At 46.3% G+C, this 23,869-nt stretch overlaps 1 protein-coding gene across 1 annotated transcript in view; it reads left to right on the top strand.

Moving 5' to 3' along the window:
• Positions 130-23,869, top strand: part of LOC110407307 (myosin heavy chain, skeletal muscle, adult) — a 52,771-nt gene continuing 29,031 nt past the window's right edge. Inside the window, exon 1 of the mRNA XM_021414860.1 lies at positions 130-5,993. The gene's annotated coding sequence lies outside the window, so the exon portion shown is untranslated. The remainder of the gene's footprint in view (positions 5,994-23,869) is intronic.

Below are 23,869 nucleotides of genomic sequence, written 5' to 3'. Positions count from 1 at the left end.
TCCAGGAAGCGCCTCCCAGTAAAGAGTGGCTGCAGTGTGTGTCTGGTATTCGTGTGCATGTGGGGACAGCATTATAGAGAGTCTGGTCTGTGTTATCTGCTTTGCAGAGCTAGAGGGGTTTATGCGGAAGAGATCTCACTTGCAGAGTGAGCATCTGTTTGCTTTTTCCTTAATTTGATTTGAGTGATAACGGGATATCATCAGAACTTTGCATGCTGGTCAAACCTCACTTGCTGGATTTTATCTCTTTAGGAAGTAGTGTTGATAAATGCAATGTAGTACAAGCCATTGCATGGTTTGGATGTGCCCGTCACCAAGAATTTTTGTGTATTGGTTTACAGCGGGTGTTTTAGTGTCTTAGTAGAACTTAACTTCCTTTTCAGCAGTTGAGCTTGTGGTTTTTACTCTTGTTCTGACTGTTTTGGGTGCAGTTAGCAAGAGGAGCAGCTTCCAAAGGAAGTTTTATCATGCTGAGTCTTGTGTCATTTAGAGCCGTGTCACATCCAAGGTGTTATCAGTAATATTAGTGTCTGTGATGAGTGGCACTGGCAATAATAATTTTGGTTTCATAGAGTCACTATTGTTTCTGCAGTGTCTTATCTCACCTTTTATTTTTTTCCCACAATCTTGGAGGCAATAAATTAATTTAGTTCAAAACTTTCCTTGTAATGAAGACGTTTGACACCTTCTAGCTCTGCATTCCTTGCCCTGGTGGGTGTGCACCAGTTCATCTCAAAGTCCTCCTGCCTTAGGTGGGAAGCGCCCTTCCAGCCAGCACTCCTGTGTTGCTGGGAAATCTGCCTTGAAGCTGTACTCAATTTAGTTACTTATATATATTAACTGTGTTACATACGAAGGCTGCTTCAAAAGTGATGCCTCCCATTTTATCATATTGGCCCATGGCGTCAAAGGCGGACATTGGTGGAATGGCAGTAGAGGCTGAACCTTCCCACCAATATCCTGCTATGTGTTGTTGCTGTGTGACAGATGGCAGCAGAGGGGCACGCTGACACATTGGTGCCTGATGTGGAAGTGCATATGAAGCAGAGGTGTGTCATTGAATTCCTCCATGCAGAACAGATGGCACCCACTGACATGCATCAGCGCTTACTGAATGTTTATGGAGACCAAGCACTGGATGTGTGCACAGTGAGCTGATGGATGGTGCGATTCAGCAGTGGGAACAGCAACAGTGGGTGAGCTCTGCTCGTGCAAATTGCTGTGAGTGCAGCATGCAGGCTCTTGTTCATTGCTGGTGAAAATGCATAGCTAACGATGGTGACTACGGGAAAAAAAAAAAAGTGTTTTGTAGCTGAGAAATTGTTCTATCAAATAGTGTTGTGCTCTTTGTAGCTGTTGTAGCTTCCATGGAAATAAATAGGAGGCATTACTTTCAGAATGACCGACCTACATGTTTTATATGAGGCCCAAGACAATTCCTCTTCTCTGAGTGCAGCGCAGAGGTTGGACACCACGTACTAACAAGCAGCAGTGAGCAGTGCTGGTGCAGATGCTGGGAGGTGTGGGGCTGTTCAGCTCCTCCAGTGCTCTCCCTCATGGTGTTAAGTCCCTGAATCTTGGATGATCAGAGGATATTCAGACTGCCTCTTCACAGCCTGTTTGTGCTTCTCTTGGTTGCTTACAGTATCCCATGGAGGAAAAACTTAATTTTAGTACTATAATTTGAATCTTTACAGACTGAAAAGGGTCATAATATATATTTTTTGCCATATCTGTCTTCTGAAAGGAAGGGAAGAGACATTTCAAAGCTAGAAGTGCAGCAGGTTGATTGCAGAGCTTAGGGAGAGAGGGTCTGTTTGTTTCAAACCCAGTTCTACTTAAATTGATCACTCAGGAGTGGATAGTTCCCGTTTGCAGTATGCGGTCGCCTCTGATGGGAACACTCGTGGTCTGGGGACCTTCTCTCTGGCAGCGTGGGGGATCTGCATCAGGAGCAGTCACTGAAATGCCCGAGCTGAGGACAGTGCTGGGTGAGGTTTGTCCCTGCCGTGCCTGTGAGTGGCCTCCTGAACTGAAATTCCCTTGTGGGTCTCTTACCACCGTCTGTTTTTCACTAGGGCGTGCGTGTGATGCTTTGCATATAGTGGAAGCTGATGTAAAGGAAACGTTTGTGCAAAAAATGTAATGAACAGGGGTAGGCTGTGGATTGCTTGGCACTGCGATCATCAGTTGTTACCAGAGCCAGTAAAGAAACACTGAAAAAGTGATTTCCATTCCTGAAAGATTGCTGTTTAATGCCAAATCACTGTGAAATGGCTACTGCTCTCTTCTCATATATGTGCAGCAAAATCTGGCTCTGTAATTAATGCACAGCTGACTGCCAGCTTTAAAGGGAAATATTCCCCTCAATCCATCATGGCACGTCTCAGCAAGGCCACACCGTGCCTGTGCCAACCAGGGACAGAGAGAACAGAGGCACAAAACCAGCCCAGATACCAAGAGCTACTGCTCTGTGGCTGACCCGAAGTGGAGTACACCACAGGAAAGGTCATGGCTGCGCAGGATGGGAAGCAAACTGCTGGGACAGAGGGTGGCAGGTTCTCTGCGTTCCTCCCTGCCCTGCTGGGGCCAGGACACCTGCTAGGGATGGCGAGGAGCGTGGAAAGCACTTACACTGGGCGGGGCAGGTTTCCTCCTGAGCCTGACTCTGCCCTTGAGAGGAAAGCTTTGCTATGAATGGAGAGATATCTGTGAGATAATGATTCCCAACAGGATTGTAAGATAAAAGTGCTTTGTAACAGATTGGGTTGTTGCCTTGCTGGTCATAGTGCAGGCTGTGGCACCTCAGCCACAGTTTTTAATTCTTTTTATTCTAATACTGTTACATCCACTGTTAAATTCCTTACTTTACTGGTAGCAGAGCTTGCAGATGCTTTGCATGTGAAACTCTTATCAGCATCATTGGCTGCAGTTTCCTTTAGGAGCCCCCATGATCTTTATCTTGCAGAAACGACCTTAATCTTAATCTTGAAACACCTTAACATCTTGTGTCCAGGTAACTTCTGTAAAAGTAGCTGCAGCCCCTCAACCAGTGTCCTGGCAGCAGTCCCTACCAGACTTTAAGAAAGAAAATAAGGAATCAAGCTGGGATCTATTGTTTCACACCCAGTGTGCAGCAACCACAAGTACGTGACAGCAGAGCGTAGCAGGCAGTGGTGTGCAAGGACCTGGGTGTTGCTTTCCTGGGCTTTTGCCTTTTTCGTACCCGTTTGAGCTTTTTCCTCCTACACGACCCAGATTTCAGTTATTTGTAATTGAAATAGGTGTGAGGTGCTTCCTATTCACTGCAATATGCAATTTGGTAACTTCATATTATCTTTTATGCAGCCTGGTAATTTCAGATTATATTTGCTCATAGAGAAATAGTGAATCCTTCCTCACCAGCACAGCTGTGGGAATGGCTCTCTGCCATTCAGGACTCTGCAGGCTTCTGATGTCTCATTTTCACCTGTCACATTTCACCCCCAGATCCCAATCAAGTTTTGCTCTCGTGGAAAAGCAGTTTAATTCCTGTAGCCATCTTTGTTTCTCTTCTCTGCATCACTTCTCATACAACTATGACGTTTCCAAGAAACAGGATCAGTAATGGGGATGTGAGTGAACTGTCACATCCTACGTGATGCTTCCTTCCTTTCTCCCTTTCTCTCCCAGTCACTAATGCTCTCTTCCTGACCTGACGTTACCTTGGAGCTGTCTGTACGACTCTCAGGTTTGTCCCGTGAGGGGCAGTTAGCACACTGCCTCTGTGTGGAGACTTTCTGTGAATCCCAACTTCTTGCATGTTTGAACCCTTCAGGAAAGTATTTAGGGAAGCAGATCACAGAGTTGGTTTTGAAGCCAACGTTCCTCGTTCTTGCCTTCTCAAAAGAAGCCCAAGATAGGTCCAATACCCAGGACCTGAGCCTGGAAACTGTGTTAAACTTTCCGAATCAAACAGATTGCACTAGTGCTGTTTTCCCCTTGGGTTGGACCCGTTGGCTTGCAGGCCACAGGAGCAGCGATCACTTCATCTGCAGATGAAAGTGAGGAGGGCGGCAGGCTCAGAAAATGGCAACAGGATTTTCAAGCTCCTCCCCAGTCCCGTGTGGTCCAGCTAGCTGCTGCCACCTGTGCACATCTGTTTTCCTGCATGTCTGCCCTGCCTGCATGCATATCTGCAGGCGGGACAGCGCGGCACGAACCCGGCAGATGGAGCTGTTCGACAGGGAGAGAGCTTCGTGTGGCCGGGAACCGGGAGCAGAATGAGTTGAGCGAAGGATGAAGCTGTGCTGCTGGTGTCCTGCCTCTGTGGCATTGCACAGCGTGAGGATGGCAGGCAGGCAGCAGTTGTGCCCGTGGGCATTGCAGCCACCGGCAGCAGTAACACGTAGAAAGATCTGGTCCGGCGTGAACTCTGGTTGTGTGGCTGTAGCGATTCCAGGACTTACATCCTATACATCTGCCAGCACTACAGAGTTACCAGGTGGCAGCAGTGTCTGCCCTGTAATGGCCGTGACTTATTTTGCACAGTTAAACGGGAAGAAAAACCTGAGCTACAGCAGCATTACAGTTATTAGTTCTCTGTTTCTGTCGCGTTTGTGCACATGGAATGGACACTGAGAACTGCAGAATCAAAGTTAACCCTCTGAGTTGTGGTTGATTGATTGCTGTCAAATCTGATGGTGTATCTGCAGTGAACCCACCTGTCTGACAGAACTGAGGATGTGGCCACACTGACACACCTGCACTAACCTGCTGTCCTACCCAACCCCAAGGACTGCTGCTTCTCTCAGATGATCTGTGTAAGTTTCCCTTCATTGAGAAAAATCAGCTGCCGGGTAGAGGAGCTCCCATGCCTTTTTCTCCTGTTTTTTTCCTACAGACCTACTCGGGCCTCTTCTGTGTCACTACAGAAGAGTGACACAGAAGAGGCCCTACAAGTGGCTGCCGGTGTACAACCCGGAGGTGGTGTTGGCCTACCGAGGCAAAAAGCGCCAGGAGGCCCCTCCACACATCTCCATCTCTGACAACGCCTATCAGTTCATGCTGACCGGTGAGCTGTTTGAATTTGACCAGTGTTAGAAACACTTCTTCTGCCAAATGCCGCTTCTGCCTGCCAGGGGCTCGCTTGCCTTGAAGCCATCTTCTGCAGTGTGCTACCTCAGTGCCTCATTCTGTGTCATCTTGCAGATTTTCTACTCAGGCTCCCAGCTATTGTACTGTGGAGTTAGGCATGCCTTTCTTGTTTCTAGGTGATGCAAAACCTGCTTTTGACTGCTTTCCCTGTCTCCTGAAAAAATAGGCTTTTATTTTTTAATTGCTGAGCTATAATTGTATGGCACAATTTCTGCATTTCTGGTCTAAGCATGAAGTTGGACACCATAAGAGGATCCATGGCAAAAGGTGGGTGCAGTTAGGTAGCACATACTGCCTGGTTTGCTGATAGGCATGTGGCTTGAGGCAACTGCAGGTAGGTTCAGAACAGAGCTGGAAGGAACATTTTCTCCAAAATACATGGTTTCGGTTTGAATTAAGTCCTGTCCCATATTAAATAACAATAAAGAAGGTAAAGAGTGGTAAAGACAGAAGCAAAGAGGAGAGCACAGGGTGGAAAAAGGGAGAGAAGACAAAAAGTGGAGTACAGCAGTAGAAAAGAGGAGGAGGGAAAGAGTATACATCTTCTCAGTTTTGCTTGCAAGGTTTTTGGTTCTCTCCCTTTGTGACCAGGGTCGCTGGTTCCCTACTGCTTCTCTGCTGCAGTTCTTTTTCCCTTTGCCAGGTGTGAATATCAGTCAATCCTAATCACGTAAGTAGATCTGTCCTTTGACCTTTACCTCCAACAAAAAGCAGGTGTATAATGCTTTGCTCCATGCTTGCTTTCAGCAGTGGAGAATCGGGAGCAGGGAAGACTGAACGCAAAGCGTGTCATCCAGTACTCTGCAGCAATCACAGCGAGTGGAGACCTGGCAAAGGAGAAGGAATCCTGGATGAAGGTACGAAGCTGAAAAGCCTTGCAGAGGGGCAGTTACCTGCTTGTGTCTGTGGACAGTATCAGTGACAGACACTGGCCTCAAAATAGGAAGTGTCTTCCATTAGATTCAGCCACTCTTAAAAAGCAATAAGAGCGGGGCCTGATTGGCAGTGAGAGCCACAACAAATACAAACCACCAGAGCTGCCAGCGTCACTGCCCAGCAGCTTCTCCTCAAATGCAGGTAGATCTGGGGGACTGGTGTCTGAGAATAGGCAACGGCTCCAATTTCTCAACACAAGCTGAGAGCAATGAGCATGAGTGAAATTAGGAATAAAAGGAATTATTTACCATTTAGACAGAGTGCTGATTCTTGGTGCTGTAAGCGAGAAGCTGGCACAGCATCAGGCTGTACAGCGCACGGTTGCACAAATGACTGCTGAGCTGTAGCACATTACTTTGTCCCACCACATACCCCGTGGTGTTTTGAATGGTTATTCAAACATTCTCACAGGGTGCACCTGAAGGTTGAATTGTCAGTGCCAGCTCACTGCTGGAGGCTGGTGAGCATACCACGGTGCGAGGAATGACAGCTCCTCATGCTTCAGAAGTTGTTGTGCTCCACAGGCTTTGTGTCTGCCCTCCTGCGTTTTGCATCCTATTTGCCTGTTTGTTGCTTGCATCTGGGAGCCAGTGGGGGGGAGAAGTGCTCTTACTGGCAAAAGCATGGTTGTTTGTCAGATACTGATGTATTTACAGCTGTTCCATGCTCATGCTGCATGGATGGATGGCCGTTCCTCAAGACTCCCTGTCTCCAGTGTTTATGTTTCACCACCACACTGTTTCTCGTTTCATTAGCTGTAAAAAACTGTTCCCTTTATCCTGGGGAGATTTCATCAGTATCTATAAATACCTGAGGAGAAGGTGCAAAGGGAACAGAGCCCAGCTTTGCTCGGTGGTGCCAGTGACAGGACAAGAGGCACCGAGTGTAAACTGAAACAGAAGGCTCTGCCTGACCATCAGAGAGCACTGCTGTGCTGTTCGGGAGGCTGAACACTGGCACATTTACCCTGAGATGTTTTGGAGATCCTCTTTGGAGATATTCATGCAGACAGGGTCTGGACCAGACTGACCCTGAACTCCTTGGTAAGGACAGTTGTCACCTGTGAGCATTTTACAGTAAAGTCAATATGGGAAGCCTTTCCTTGAACATCACAGCTCAGTGACAGAGTGGTCCCTGCTGGCCTAGAGCCTATCTTTGTTGCTCCCCTGGACAAGTTCTAGTATGAGCTGTGCAGATGAGTCCTCCTTGGCACAGGAGTGGCTGATGTACTCTGTCTTAAACTTTGCTGTATTTGCTGCCATGGAATGTTCAACTTCTGTGAGGCAGAGCCTGTGAATAATCTTCAGTAGGAAGGTGAGCAGTGCTGTGGGGGTTGGCCAGATGTATGATCTTCAAACCATCCATCTGAAACTCTTCATTGTACACACAGAAGTTCTTCGCCCTTTTGGTGCAGTCCCACAGCCTTTTCCCCTTTCCTACTGCCCTGACATGCCCTACCCATGCCCCATTTCCTTCCCAAACCCTTCACTGTCTCAACCTATTCCATTCTTACCTATTCCTCAATAACTAAAACTTCAGTTACCAACATTATTCTCATCCTAAATCCATAGAACAGCACCTTACCAGCTACCAAGAAGAAAATTGACTCTGTCCCAGATGAAACCAGAACAATCCATTCTGTCTTCCCTTCTTCCACGTGATTCTGAGCTGTCATCCTATTGGCAAGTTTATCTCAGTTGTCTTCCCCTTTTGCATATCAGTTCTTCCTCCCTCAAGTTTTCCTCTCATTTAAACTCAAAGGTAAAGGATCCTGATGTCTGTTTGCTTTAACCACGTATGTAATGTAGTTAACATATAGAAGCAACAAAACTTACTTTTTAAAATATTTTTTATTGAAACATAAAAAAATGAAAAAAGAGAGAGAAATGATTTCCCCCGCATCACCAAATGACATTTCCTCTTGGACGTCATGGAAAAATGCCTTAACTTTCTGTAAGAAGGATGTGTCAACACGAAGATGCCGTCTGCCTTACCTGGTAGGTCAGCTCCTTCACCCTCCTCTCGTACTTGCGCACACCTTTCATGGCTTCAGCGCTGCGCTTCTGCTCAGCGTCAACCTCCCCTTCCAGCTCCCGCACCTGCAACAAGAAACCCATCGCTGGAGCTTCCCTGCTATCTCTGACCTGGGATTGCTCACACTTGCACAAATACCAGTCCTACGCACCCTGGCCTCCAACTTCTGGATTTGCTTCTTGCCTCCCTTCAGGGCCAGCTGCTCTGCATCAAAAACACAAAATGAAAGGGAAGGTAATTCTTTGAAGATACAGAAGCTATCAAGTCATAAGTCTGTGTCTCCTCTGATCACAGTATTCACCTGCACAAAGTTATGTGCCCAGTGCTCTCTCTAGCTCTCAGGGATGTGGTCAAAAACAAAGCAGGCAGTGGAGTGCCTAAGCTCTGGGACAGGTGGGCCTGCGGCCTGCCCTTGTGTCCCCAGTGAATTCTCAGCTCCCTCCTGGTCCCCCTCTCCTGGGCTCTCCGGTCCCACCGTTTCGCCCAACAGCTTCACAAGAGCCATCCCCAGAAGCGGTGACAGGCTGCGGGGCTTGCGCAGAGAGCTTTGGAGGTTGCCTGTGCCAGGAGGATCACTCTGTCATTTGTCTCCCTTCATCCGCAGCACCCAAAGCTCAAAATAACCCCCTCTTGCAAGGCTCCTGCGTGGGGCCAAGCCTGCTGCTGAAGATGATACGCCTCCATTAATAGCACTCGAAGACATTCCTCAGCGGGTAGCCTGCCTTCTATATCTCACTGCAACGTGTTGCCGTGCAGGAGCTGGACAACTGGGCTGTGTCCTAAGATGGCAGCTGCTATTCTTATCCCAGAAAGACTTGCTCCGTCCGGCACAGCTCCTTTCTCAGCTGAAATGTTAACAGCCAGAAGCAGTGGCCCCTCTGAAGCCAGTGAAATGCCAGTGTGTGGACGCAACACCTGGGTGCTTGTCCTGCTCTCCTGGGATGTGCTGTGCCACCAGGAGCATGGCAGCTGCACAGGTGCTGTTGGTGTTCAGCTGGGAATCAGCTTGGGATTGGTGAGGGTGTTACTTCTCTTGACACCAACAAAGGGAAGCAAAGTCTATGGATCTGAAATCTAACTTTTTGCTGTTCGGGAAGAGAACCCAAATCCATGAATCCCTTCCCTGGGTGAGGAAGGCAGCAGTGCTTGCTCCAAGCTTCCTGCAGGGTCAGCAGCATTGCAGAGAGCCACGTGCTCTCTCAGCCAGGTGGTGTAAGAGAAGCCCATGAACGTACTGACATCAAACACTGAACTGGGGCCCCAGTGCATGACATGTGATGTGAGTCATGTAGTGCACCCTAATGCGGCTCTTGTTGCCGAAAACATTAATAAGCTGGAAAAAGAGAGAGAGGAAGTCTGAGAAACCACAGTGCTGAAGTGGGCTTGAAATTGTGCTGGGGAGAGCAAGCTGGGTGTGTGTGAAGGAAGAGGGAGGAGTGAGAAGATGGCAGGGGATGTGGGAGTGCGAGAAATGGCAGCTCAGCATCAGGCTGAGGGAAGAACAGTCAGAGGAAGCAGGAGGATACATTATTGGGAAACACTAGAATGACCATCTAACTCATGGGTGCCCAAGCTTTTGGCTTGCCTGGGCCACATGGAATGAAGAGGAATTGTCTTGGGCCACATCTCTGAAGGCTGCTCCGAAAGTAATGCCTTCTATTTATTTCCATGGAAACTACAGCAGCTACAGTGAGCACAGTAACTCTGCTTGATAAATTCTCAGCTACAAAATGCTGTTTTTCAATGTACCACCGTTAGCTATGCATTTTCACCAGCAATGAACAAGAGCCTGCATGCCATGCTTATCACCAGCGTGGTCACTGCACCATGGATTGCGGGTTGGACATGACTGGAACAAATGAATGGGGCCTGTGAGGAGTTGCTCACACTTCGTGCGGCTCCTAGTGCCATGGCTACCACATGGTGTCCTAACTTGCCACTGTCTGTGCCCAGCCTGTGGCTACCATCTGTGCATGTGGTTTTTTTGGCAGTTGAAGAATAGGACGAGATTAAAAACAACAAACATAGCAGAGGAGGATAAAGGAGCAGAGGCTGAGCAGCTTTGAGGAATGCCAGGAAGGAGAGTTTAGGTATGTAACGGGGAAAGGACCAAATTGGTGATCTGAGCTGGGGAGGATGTGTGCAGGAGGAGCAGAGGCTGGGAAAAAGAAAGACACACTGCTATAAAGCCTGCTGTATGATCAGGACCAAAGTGAGACACTGATGTGAGGGAAATGGAAGATGGGTTGCTCACTGCTTTATGGAGAATGAGAGTCATTTTGCATTCTCACTCTATTTGTGGAGTCAGGATGCCTGTCATCTGATCAGGGCTTGTGCAAAGGTCTTGAGAAAAATATCAGTTCATAGTGGCCATAAACAAGCACCTCTGAGAGAAAGTTTAAAATAGATGCAGCTGATGGGCTTATATAGAGCTGCTGTCCTGTGTGGACTGTATGAACTGCAGGAAATCTCCTGAGCACAACAGCAGCAATCCAGTTCTAGCAGAACAAGTGGTTGAAAACGTTTCCCTTCAGACACCGTGTCAGTAAAGCCACATTCAGTAGTTCACAGTAAGGAGCCCTAGGAGAGGAAGAAGTCACATGGAACTCAAGTTTTGCTGTTAGGGCTTCAGAGCAGTGCTCTTACATCTCCAGCAGAGTAGGTACCACCACCTCCTCGTGCTAGCAGTTTCCTGAGGTCAGTACAGTGCTGCTTGGAGAAATACAATTCAGTGTGTATGGAGGGTTTGGAACTGAAGCAGTAAGGGGCGAAGTGCAGGCTTAGCAAATACACGAGGCAGAGAGCAGTGCAGGGCCATGGGATGGCTCTGCTCTGAGGCCCTACAACCAGGAAGGCACCGGCCAGCTGGGGGAGCAGGCACTTTGAGGGATCTGAGGGACTAATTTGGAAGGTAGGCAACATACACCTGCATTACTTGACACAGCAGTAATTGACTGAATTTTGCACTGCACCTTGAGATGCAGCAGATTTGGGATACATTTTTTCAGGCCTCAGTCCTGTTGGAGATGTCAAGTAACTTCCTCTCTTCCTTTGGGCTCAGTGTTCACTTATCCTTTGGCATAAGCTCAGACCTTTCCAAGTACTTTGTGACAGGACACTTGGAGAGAAGCATCTGTCCCTAAAACACTGTAAGTGAGGTGGGCAGGTAATCTCCACAGAACAGAGAATGTGAGCACTGTCAGACTGCCCGAGCTGCTCATCTCCCACATGGGCACCCCTGCTGCTGGCTGTCTGGTGGCACAGCACCATGGTGGAGCTGGTCTGCTTTGCGCAGCTGATTTGCAGTTCAGAGGGAGCAGAGACGTGTATGCTTCCCTCTGTCTCTCAGGTGGATACAGAGAGCAATTAAGGAAACATTTAGGTTGGTCACCATGGATAAAACATGAGCCTGTTGGCAAATTTCCTGAAGATGCAAAAGGAACTTTTCCACAACATAGGAAGTTAGTTTAGAAAATATTCTGCTGAATGTCCTGTTGGTAACTGCCCTGCAGTGACCATGGCACTCAGAAGATGAGTCCTAAGGTGTCCTAACCTTGAAAAGTCTAACATTTAAAGAGAACAGGATTATACAAATTCCAGTACCAGTATATTTCCACTTTCAGCACTGAAACCTGCCCAGAAGTGGGATTTGTGCATCTGTCTAAGATGAGTGTCAGCAAAGGAAGATATCACTTCATTGCTCTCTTTTTTAGGATGCAGTTGTCGCTAGTTCTAATATTATGCACCTAATCCTGTTTTTCCTTCCCTCCCCTTCCCTCCCCCTTTTGCCACTTGCTCTCTTTCTTCTCTGTCTTACCCGGAGGCCTTGCAGCCTGCCCACCCCACTCCCCTGCTCTGTAACTGGAGCCCCTCAGCTGCTTTGGTGGGTGACAGAAAGGGCATCCTGAATGTCACCTCCTTGGCAGCGGCCACTGCCCAGATCTCTTCCGCTGATGTTTGCATGAGGAGCCTGAGTAATGGTGCAACTCTGATAGCCAAGAGCTGGTCATCCCCAAATAACAGGTGGCTGCTTTACCTGTCTCTCCGCTGCTCTCTTTGCTGCTTTGTGCCGCTTGAGTCTCACTCACTGTCATTTTGCTGAAAGCCACTTACCACATCATCTCTGTAAGGCAGGCTGTGCAATCACCAGCCAAAAAAACCCTTTGTGCCGCTGCAACCAAAAATCAACTTCTCTGCCCATTCAGTGCCTCTGAGCTGTACATAGGCCAAACCCTACAGAAATTCAGTGTCTGAAAGGAGAATCAGGGCTAGGAGGTAAGAAGGCTACCAGATAGCAAATAATTGTCTCCAAATGTCAAGTCAGTGCTTGATAATGGCCACAAAAGGCAATTAGAGCATTAGGAATGATCAGGATCAACTGAGAACAAAACAGAAATCATTGTGCCAGGCTCACAAACCACATGCTCTCCACAGCTCTGGCCTGCACAAGTAGAAAGGTTAGGTAGAAAGATGTCAACACTGATGGGAACACTGGAGAGACAGAGAGTATGATTTTTCACTTTGGAAAAGGAACGACCAGGTGGGAAGATTATATGCCTTCATAAAATTAAAAATACTTTGGAAAATGTGAAATTGCATTTTCACCAGTCATCTTATATAGTCTCCTGTACAGAATACCTTTGTTGTAAGGTGATATGGCTGGCTGTATGTTCTTAAATTTATGAGGCTGCCTCCACAGGTGCTGTCTTTCTGCCTCAGTTTTCCCACAGTTGAGTAACCCTTACTCAGCTCACTCACAGTGGGAGATGGGCACACAGCTGGTGTTCCACATCTTCTCAAATGGGCTGAGGCTAAGTTCTGTACAGCAGCCAGCAAAGCAAGTAATTTGGGAATAAAATTCTCTGAAATCCTGGGGAAAAGGAAGGGAGGGAGGGAGAGAGGAAGGAAGGAAGGAATCAAAACTGTACTGTACTGTTTTAAAAAGAAGGTCGCTCTAGTCAGCACTTTTCTGAATCAGAGGTTAATAATCGGATAACTATCACAGCAAAGTGATCTATGGTGCTCTACTATGGGAAGGCACATTGGAGCAGTGGGTAGTGCTCAATAGCTGCTCCCAGAAACCAGAGTTAGAACTTTTCCACATCTATCCTATCACCTGCAAGCCTAGAAAGCCAATAGTCTGCTCACATTTCTCTGCTCCAGCCCAGCCACTTTGACCTCCTCTGCAGGAGCAGGCTGATCCTAATACCTGGCACCTAAACTGGTAAAAAATATTTACTCAGGTACTGTTTATCATGTAACAGGCAGCAATGCAAGGGAGAAGATAGCTTGAGGCAGCATCAGACTGCCTTTAATTAGGGAGCATCATACTGCTACAGAACCTAACTAAGGAAGTTTTGTCAGACAAAATAAATGTAAGTGAAGCTGGTGTTCTGAATGAGCTTGCTGTGCAATCGGTTTTTTTCATGTTGGTGACTAGACAGGGTGTTCTTCCTCTTGGAATTTTGAGGGAATGCATGCTAATTCCTCTGAAAAATAAGTCTCGTATTCAGCAGATGCACATGGCACAACTCAGGAAACACTTCTTGGCATTTGTGTCTGTGAAGAGATTTGCTACGGAACATGGCGGGGGCAGGGTGACGGGGGCAAAGAAACAGTTGCAGCTGTGTCTTGGTGGTATCGCTGCTTTTCCCAACACAAAAATATCACTGATGTCACATGTAAGACCTCTCTCCAGTTTCTTCCAAGAAGAGCAGGCAGGAGATGGGGATGTTCCAGTTAATTCTGTGGAGAGCAGACAGGAGATGGGGGGGATGGGGTTTGTAGTTCTACTGCTTTGCTCCTGCAGCCAAAGAGGGAAGAGAATCCTTCTCTCAGTCAAACATCAGCGGTTGAGAAATCCCTCTAATTTATTCTTTCTTTTACTGCCATGAGCTAAAAGAAGGAATGAGACTGTGTTTCTGTAAAATCCATTGCAAGCTCTTGAGAGGCCGATAAAGCAATCTGCTTTGATCCCCTTGCCTCTTAGCTTGACTGCCTTAATATCAGATGTTCTAACTTAACTGCACAGATCACATTACAGGTGGGCATGTACAGCAGCAGGGAACTCAGTGAGTTTCCGTATTTTGCTGTGAAGCAGTCCAGTGGTGAATAGGAACATAGGAGAGAACTCCAAATCCCAAAACCACTCTTGCTTTTGGAGAGGATGATACTTGCAGAAATACACAAATATACATAATGAAATTCTGTTTCTTTTGTGTCTGCTGTCCCTAGAGGGGGACTGGGCAGTACCTCACTGTTGTGGCAGTTTCCTAGTATTGCCTAATCCAAATTTGCATTTTCTGTTCAAGTATAAGATGGAGATTTTAAGGGAAGTTCTCTTTGAAAGGTACCTTGTTTTATACTCCCATGTCGTCTGAAATTCACAGTGAGAATTTGGATCTGCTGCCTTGCACAGAACCATGCTGAAGTCATGGGTATCTGGATCAAAGAAATCAGTGCTGGGGTCAATCTCTCATAACATCAGCCATTCAAATTGTAATAGGTTTGCAATCTCCCCTCCACAGTCAATGGAGAGGAAAGGACTCTTCTGGAGGAAGCCAGGCTAAGGAAGGTTTCTTAATCATGGAGGTATCTGTTCTTCTCCTTTTGCTATGAAAGGGGCCCAGGAAACTCAGAGCACACACATCACTTTCATGTGGCTGTGGGTAGAAGAAGACTCCTACCACCCATGTGCACCCATTTACATGGACCTTGCTCTATGAGCCCAACTTTAACCTAATTTTGTGCTAATGAATCACAGTGCATTTGGGAAAACTAAATTATTGATTATAATACTTCACAGTTGTCACCATTATTGCTTATTTTGTAAACAAAGAGTAGATGATGTAGCAGTAATGGTCTGCTACTCTGAGTAAGCAGGGCTTTGAAGAAAAAAATACATAGGGTCTCTAACAGAATTCATTAACAACAGAAAACTATTTCTTCCTTTGGTGATTCTTCAGCATGGAGGCTTCCTAAAATCAGACTGAGCTGGATGCTCAGAATCTTGTAATTCTTGTGTTGCCCCACATGTACCCTCCTGCTATTCTCTCATGACACCTTCATTTGCCTCTGCTTCTTCCTTCACTGGCTGGCTGACCCAGCTTACCCACGTGTGTCCCTAAGGGCTGCTGAGGCACCCAGCCTCTGCAGGGGAGGTGTTCTTTGTGAGGGAAGCCCTGGCTGTACCTCCCACAATGTAAAGCTCTCAGCCAGTTTGGAGCTTTAGGACTATGCATGGTCAACCTGTCACAGTTGTCACTGCAGAAGGCAGCCACCCTTCAGAAGGAACTTGGTTCTGTTCTTCGGCTCTATGAGTTCTGTTGCTTCTGGTGATACCTACAGTCACCTCAAGATTCCTGAGAGAAAAAGGCCATGATGTACTTGTAAAGATGGTCCAAGCCACACAAATAGGATGACCCCCTTCCACAAACTCTGCTAGCAGCCAGGTCCTCCCAGATTCTGCATGAATGCCTCTCGCTTATCTTCCCCAGCAGCTCTAGGCTTTTTTTCCTTCAAAGCCCTCTTCCCTCCTGAGACAAGATCCAGGCTGGATGGGGCTGTGAGCATCCTGGTCTAGTGGGAGGTGTCCTTGCCTATAGCAGGGGGTTAGATCTAGGTGATCTTAAAGGTCCCTTCCAACCCAAACCATTCTATGATTCCATGATCTCCAGCTGCACGGTTTTTTTTGCTTCTTTCCACATTCTCATCTCTTACACTGCCGCCTTCCACTCATCATTATCTCTCATTCCTTTCCCCCTCCTCCCTCTGACCGCAACCTGTCCCTGGTGGGATTTCCTTCACATGGCACTCGCAGAGCTGCATGCCAGCCCTTCCCCTGCCCATGCTCAGAGCCAAAGGTCTGTCAGAGGAGAAGCACATCTGCACAGGCATTCCTGGTCAGAGCATCAGGGCTACTGATCACTCGGGGAGGAGCAGCTGAAGTGACCTGTCCCCACGTACAGGAGAAACTGCTCTCTGAGGAGACACCTAGCCTTGATCTTCTTACTCAAGGGCATTGACCCACAAGAGGAGGTTTCCTACCTGAGCAGAAGCCGAGCAGGTCTGAGCTCTCTCCAGCCTTGTAGGGCTCAGTAACAAGGGGTGTAAGGGGATCCCTATTAAAGGAGATGCCTGCTCTATCTATCCTGAAAGCATTACAGGCTCCGTGTGGGGTGGACACATGGATGAGTTACTGAAAGCTGAGAAGGTTAAAGGTTTCTTAGGCTTCACACGGAGATAGCAGGAAAGTGCTTATGCTTCTGTCTCCCATTACTGGCAGTGACACAGAATGTACTGTTTTCAGTACAGTTTCCCATGTGTGGCTTGTTTTTGCTTTAGTCACATGATGTCTTTCACCAGCTTGAGGAGGTTTGTACTTCAGAAGTCTTCATCACTGAAGAGAAATATATCAGGAATGACAGGTTATGCAATCCTTTGACCGCACTCAGTACAGACATTTGTGAAGAATTTTCCTAATGACTAGCTGGTGCCTCTCAAGTTGTGATTTTTGATCACTGTCCCTTGTTACATTGGCTGCTACTAATTGGAAAAGTTTGGAACATTGTATGAAAATTAGTCCTTTTTCCTCACATCAGGTGAGGAAGAGAAAAGAGAAAGACTTCCCTGGAAGTCTTCTCACAGAACTAATATTCAAGACCCTTGACCGTCTTTGGTGTCTTAGTTCATACCCTTTCTGAACTGGAGAGCCCCACAGTGAACAAATCATTTCAGATGACAACTCACTCGTACTAAACAAAAGGAATTATAGCTTCTGACAGTCAGGTGAACATGCTCAGGGCATCATCCAGTATCTTTGTCTTGTTCACATGAGAGCACTCATTATCCTTCTGGGCACCCACCAGAACTCCCAAGTCCTTTTCAGCAGGGCTCCTGCTGACCTAGTCAGTTCCCAGCTCGCACTGACACCTTGGGCTATTCTTGTCCTAGGTGTGAGCTTTGCACTTGTCCACATTGATCTTCATGAGATTTGTGTTGATCCAGTCTAATGTCTCTCAGTGTATCTGTCAAAGCTCTGTCATTTGTCACGTCATCTACTCTGCCTAATTTAGTGTCATTCACAAATTTGACGAAGTTGAATTTTGTGTCATTGTTTCAGTAGACTTCTTGAATTCCTTTCAACCAAATGTGTGTTCTGCAAGGAAAAAGAGAATCCCCAGGAAGCCACTGATTTTGTCTTGTTTTTGAAGACTGATGGGAAAGAGGAAACAAGTGAGACTGACTCAATAAGGTTAAAGTTAGTAAAGCTGAAAAAAGCTTTGAACAGTTGAAGCTTCTACCACTGCACTGCTTATAAATGGAAATAGTCAGTTTCCAGCAGTACATCTGCCATACTGGAATTTGTTAGGACAAGTATTTAATATGCATTTTGACTTAGAAAAAATATGGGGAATTTCTTTGTCCATATGAGCACAGGCCAGTGATGGCTGTCTAAGATGTCAGAGGTTTGTAACCGTATTTTCCCTCCCTTCCTCTGGCACAGCACTCTGCTCTAGTCAGAGGAGCTGAGCGCCTGAGAGTAGTTACCAGGGGGAAAGGCTGGAGATCACCGGGCTTCAGTAAAAAGTAAAAGATTCCTTTCCCCACTGCAAAACCTCCTGTCGTACAAGTGATTTGTGGAATCAAACTCCGTAACCCAAGATTAGGTTCTAAAGCAGGTATGTTTATTACGGTGCTGCGCCCACACCGGATGCGAGGGGGGTCACCGCCCTACCAAACTCGCATAACCATGGGCAGAAATGTTAGATATTTAAAAGCCAAGCTTATACATATTCAGCAGGTTTCCCGGGACCCATCTACATATTCATCACTTCCTGGGAATTCTTTTGCATATGGTCCATCCCTCCAGCGCATGCGTTGTAGTTCCTCCTGGTGGTCGTTGGATGAAGGCTCGAGGTCTTCCTCCCCCCTCCTGGTGGTCGTTGGATGAAGGTTCGACGTCTTCATCACTCTGCCCTTTTCACCCCACTGCTGCTTTGCAGAGTCACTCTGCCTTTGGTCGGTTCCTTGTACTGGTCCCTGCTGATAATGGAGTTTCGCCGAGTTCCTTTTCTTATCTTGCCTTACATTCTACTTACCCCAGCCCCATGCAATAGTTAACCCTTCGACTGTCCTCTCTAACTCACAAGTACACTGGCATGTTTCCAGCTCATGAACTCAACTGCCCTGAACACACAAGGGAGTTTCCCACTAGCCAAAATACGGCAGCCTGTAGGTTCTTCCACTTTCTCACTTCATTCTTTGTGCCACCCTGCTAAAAAGCATCTTCTCACTCCTTGTCTCTTAAGACTCAGGAGAAGAAAATCCACACCTGAAGTGCTAGTAGAAAGTGAGGCAGCTTCCTGATCTCCATCTCAGGAGGGATCTGTTTTCAGCACATCTGAACCCCCTCTCCACCATGGAGAATATCAGCATGCTCAGCGGTGCTGTACAGGACAGTCTGTATCCAGAGATGGCTTTCTTCTGCCTCTGCTCTTTTGACTGCAGTGCTTTGCTTCTAGTCCCAGAAGAGTCCACACCTGCAGAAATGGAAACAGAATTGACAGAAAATTAATGGCTGACAGAAAACTTTGTGTTCTCAATCCATTTCAGAATTTCACTGAATAGGAAAAGCATAAAATAATACAAAAAGATATACGTGGTACAACTACCATTGTTTATAATTGATATGGTACTTAAAACTCTATTTTATATATCTACATTATTATATATCAATATCTATCTATATTTGAGTTGAATGGGATGTTATTTAAGCTGATTTGCAAACAGCCACAACTGTCGAGTCACTTTTGCCTGCATGAACCGAAGGATTTGAGCTTTCAGACTTGTCCAGACCTTTCCCATTTAAACTGAAGAGTTGTGACTGTTAACAGGCAGCACTAGCAAGTAGTTAGTAGCTCAGCAGATCTACTACAAATGGTGGGAAGTGAGTGAAGATATGTTCAAAAACCAAAACCAGAAAGCAATATCTTAAGGGTCACATGAGCAGACCATTTATTTCTCACAATAATAAAATTTGAATTCAGATATGCCATGGTAGCCCTGGATGGCTGGATGAGGTCTGGGAAGATAGCCTGCTACTGCAGTGATGAAGTTCCCCCTTCTTCCTAATAACTCTATGCTTGATTAATTCTTGAATTCATCAAATAATTCTGGGAGCTACTGGGACACTAACTGGATCCTTCCTGCACTAGCAGGGACAGGCTAGGCATGGGTCTCTTCTCTATAAATAGTGGTGGGACCTAAGAGAGTGGAATGAGAGCAGTGTCAGGGGAGGGTCAGGTTGGGTCTGGTTGACCCACCAGAGGGTGGTCAGGCACTAGAACAGGCTCCCCAGGGCAGTAGTCATGGCATCAAGCCTGCTGAAGTGCAAGAAGGGTTTGGATAACACTCCGAAAGGTGGTTTGAATTTGGGGTGATCCTGTGTGGAGCCAGGAGTTGGACTCAGTCATCATCATGGGTCCCTTTCAACTTGGGATAGTATATGATTCTATGATTCCTTTTGCATCATGGCACTTGCAACAAGTATCTTCTTCTTGTGGTTCTTCTAGAGTGGTTTCTTTCTTCTAGAGGGGTTTCTAGAACAACTCTGATAATTTGTTTAAATGGCACTGCACTGTTTCATGATGAATACTGTCAGGTCCCTGCACCCTTGCTAGTCTAAGATACCAGGATTTTTTTTGTATTACAGTCAGCTGACAGAGAAGCAAGCAGACAAACCCAGTGTCATCCAGAAAGTCTGTTTCATGGTGAAGCAGGTTTAATGTAAAATGCGTTTTATCTGAACTCAGTTTGCAAAGGGTTCTCAGCAATGAGAATTTTGCTATGTTCAGTAAACCTTCAGACTCATGATTGATTAATACCAATCTCCTTTCAGGGCATGGTTCACTGTAAGATACTAAACATATCCCACATACCCATAATCACATTATGCTATCTTTGGGGTTTATATTGTTATCGAAGTATTAATAATGAGCTATTAATATGGACATAGCTCAATCCCCGTGATAGACACAGAAATCCAAGTTACAAATCCACAGAAAGAATAGTTTCTCCTTCTCTGAACAGAAGTCAGCATATATAGTCATACTGCAGTTTTGTATATCCCTGCAGAAACACTCTGCTAAACAAGGACTTCCTCCAGCACCTGATGTGGGGTTAGTGGGGACAGCACGCCCTGCAGTTTTTCTATGCCCCTAGCTATCAGGCAGCATTCCCAGTCTTCCTTGCAGGATGAGACTGCCAGCAGTTTTCTAAGTTATCCTTTGCAGACTTCATACTATTCACCCCCAGGTAAGCTTCAAGAACTTTTTCTTCCACATATGCATGGCATTCAGCTCCTCCACTTGACCTGTGCCTGTGGTTGATTGGGCTCTGGACTCCTGAAGCAGATTCCTATTCTCCTCAACCAGAGGAGGAGTAATTTACCCCTTGAAGACTAGAAGTTTTCTGACCTCTTCATGAAAGGCTGCTCTCTGTGTCAATTTACTGTGGGGATCCCCAGTTTTGGGGATCACCCAAACCTTTCAAGCTCCTAGGTAAATCCTCTATAATTCCTCTGCATGCCAGGTTTCTTTCCCTCCTAAGAAGATGACCAGACATGCCTAGACTGGCACAGCCAAGGTCTGTTGTCTTGGAGCAAGCAGAATAGATTGACAGGAAGCCTTTTCCTTGTTGACTCTGGGGAGAGGGAAGCTGCTTCTTCACATTTCAGTTGAATCATTCTACAGGTACCATTTTGTTTGTGTGTGTCAAGAAACAGGGTGATTCTTTCTGGTGATAGGAAAGCTGCGAGATTTCTACCTTTGAGTTAATGTGATGTTCCTACATGATGCTGGAAGTCTTAATAGTCCCTCTTCTGAATGGGGTCATGATCTCCTACCCCTCAACCTTCAGGATGCCTATTTCCACATGGCTGTTATGGCCCTATATGCAGAATAGCTTTGGTTCCAATGAGCCAGAACTACTATTAGAATGAGATCCTATTGGCTGGTAGTCCTACCGTCTGGAGTCTCCTCCAAGGATCAGTCAGATATTAGCTTCAATGAACTGCGTAGTCCAATATTTGAGCTGGTAAAGCCTGAATTCCTAAAGGAGATGGCAGTTTGGTCTCTGCACCAGCCTATGTATTCTTGTCTCCTTGGCCATTATATTGACTCTACAAGAATCTCACGCTATTTCTATACAAGGCCTATTTATTAGGGGAATATCAAGGTGCCTGAGGGCTTCAATTGCTTTGTTTTAATGTCACAGGAGGCCTTTAGATATATCTGAAAGTCCACACATGACTTAGTTAACTCAGTTATCAATATTGATTAACACATGAGAAAGACATTAGATACTCCATCCTCTGCCTCAATTACACTGCGAGCAGAACTTGCCAAGGACTCACGAAAATAGTAGTAATGCAGGATAATTGCTCTCCTACTTAACATTTCCTCCTCACACCAATAAAGGGATTAAATTTGTACTTTACTCATTCTCTCCTGGAAGTTTTCTCCTTGACAGGAGAAGGGAAAGTATTTGACTTGGCTTCTCTCAATAAATTAAGCTCTTTATTTCATCGGCTGTGTTTTCCCTTAACTAAGTGAATGTTAAAATAATCCTGTCATTCCATCTGCACAGAACCAAGTCCTGCAGATGATTAGGACTGTCTAAGAAGTAGTCAAATACTGAAAAGTGCAGGAAACATAAAGACTAAAAAGTTGGCAGTAAAGTTGGAGAGTTATAGGGAGTCCATCTTTGTTGACTCACTCAGACAGAATGCAAACCACAATAATACCTTCACCAAAGAGTGGCTTCATTCCTGTTATCTTCAGATCAGAAAAGATGTGACTATATCCTTTTGGGTGAGGTCAAACTGTGCAGTAGCTTCTTTGGAAGACCCATATTTACATGAAAAAAATTAGAGGAGATAACTGCTTGAAGATATTTTAGTATAAATGTGCAATCAGACAGTCATTCAAGTATGTGTTTCCTTCTCTTCGAGAACGGAATGTCCATGAATGTTCATTTCCTTCTTCCCATTCAGTTCTGCCTCGGAGTCTTCAGAGGAGTCCTGAAGTCTTCCCAATTCTGCAGTTGCTAAGACCTACTTAACATAAAGTATTTTCTATACTGTGTCTGTATGTGCACAAATGAGTACTACTTCATCAAAATCCAGGACTGAATACTGGGTCCAATAGTGCTGAGGAAGGAAAAAGTCCCACAACTGGGGAGAAACAACTACTCAGGAACCAAAAGATGCTGGACGCCAACCAGCTGGAAAATTGAAAGCACTTTTTAAATAAAGGACCTGAGGCTCCTGGTGGACACCAAGTTGAATATGAGCCAGCAACATGTCCTTTCTATAAAGAAAGTGAATGGTAACTTGGTCTGTATTAGGAGGAATGTCATAGCAGGTCAGGGGAGGTGATCCTTCTCCACTGCACAGCAATTTTCAGGCCACACCTGGAATACTGCATCCATTTCTGGCTCCCCTCTACAAGAGACTACACTGATGTATTTGAGAGAGTCCAAAAAAGTGTCTTGAAGGTGATAAAAGGACTGAAGCATCTCTGATATGAAGAAAGGCTGAGAGAGCTAGACTGTTCATCCTGGAGATGAAAAGATTCAGAGAGGATCTCATCAGTGCATAAATACATGAATGAAGACAGTAGAGAAGACAGAGCCAAGCTTTTTTCAGTGGTGGCCAACGGAGGAGAAGAGGCAATGGGCACACTGAAAATGTGGGAGGCTCCATCTGAACTTCAGGAAAAATTTTTTGACTCTGAGGCTGAATCAGCAATGGAAAACCAATGGTTTCCCAGAAGGGTTGTGGAATCTCCATCCTTGTGGACATTCAACAGCAATCTAGTCTCTTCTTCATTTCTATGCCCTAGTCACAACAGTTTTCTGAGACTTAGACCTCTCAGAAAAGGCTTTAAGTTTCTAAAACTGGCTTATAAAGACCTAAGGACACTATGTTCAATCCCCGAAGCACTGCTGGGTGACTGCCAGTGCTGGAGAGACATACATTTGCTAACCACTTCCATTTCAGACTAGGCCTGTCCTTGGCTGACTGCATGCGAGAGCTGCCTGGTGATGGACTTCATTCCTGCCTATTATACAGCTAGGACAACTTCTTGGGAAATTCAACAGCAGAAAAAAAAAAGAACAACAAAAAAAGCAAACAAGAAAAACTCTACTGAGAAGACTGTCTTTGTCACTGGCAACTGGGAATCCAAGACTTCCAGTTCCCAAAGTCAAGCATCTAACCTAGGACACAGCTGCTCTCCATATAGTCCCTGGCGACACAGGCGCATCCTGACAGCACTGCATAAGACAGGCTTGCTACCTACTGCTGAGAGCAGGGCCTTACATGAAAGCAGCTGCAGCTACTTAGTGCTTCACCTGCAGCTGCCAAGGGATGCTGCCTTGACAGGGCAGATGCTACAGCTTCCAAGGATCAGAGATCAGAGATCTCTCCTCCATTTGGGAGGAGCAAATCCCCAGCTCTCCCATCCCGGGACAGGCCTCAGCCATCTCTGCTCCTCCCAGGCCTTGCTCTTTGTTCATGGTCTTCTGAACCCTGTCCTCAGAGCTGCCAAGGCCCTCTTGTCCCCTCCTTGGCCAGACCTATAACCACTGGGATGCAGGGCACCACGTGGCACTCAGCATCCCGATTTGGATGGATTTGGGCTCCAGGCTGAGTCCCAGACACCCAGAATTTGGGTGCTGCACTGCCAGAGCCCTCCTCAGC

Source organism: Numida meleagris, chromosome 17 (genome assembly GCF_002078875.1).
Source record: "Numida meleagris isolate 19003 breed g44 Domestic line chromosome 17, NumMel1.0, whole genome shotgun sequence".
Classification (NCBI taxonomy): domain Eukaryota; kingdom Metazoa; phylum Chordata; class Aves; order Galliformes; family Numididae; genus Numida; species Numida meleagris.
This window is presented reverse-complemented; position numbering and strand designations above follow the sequence as displayed.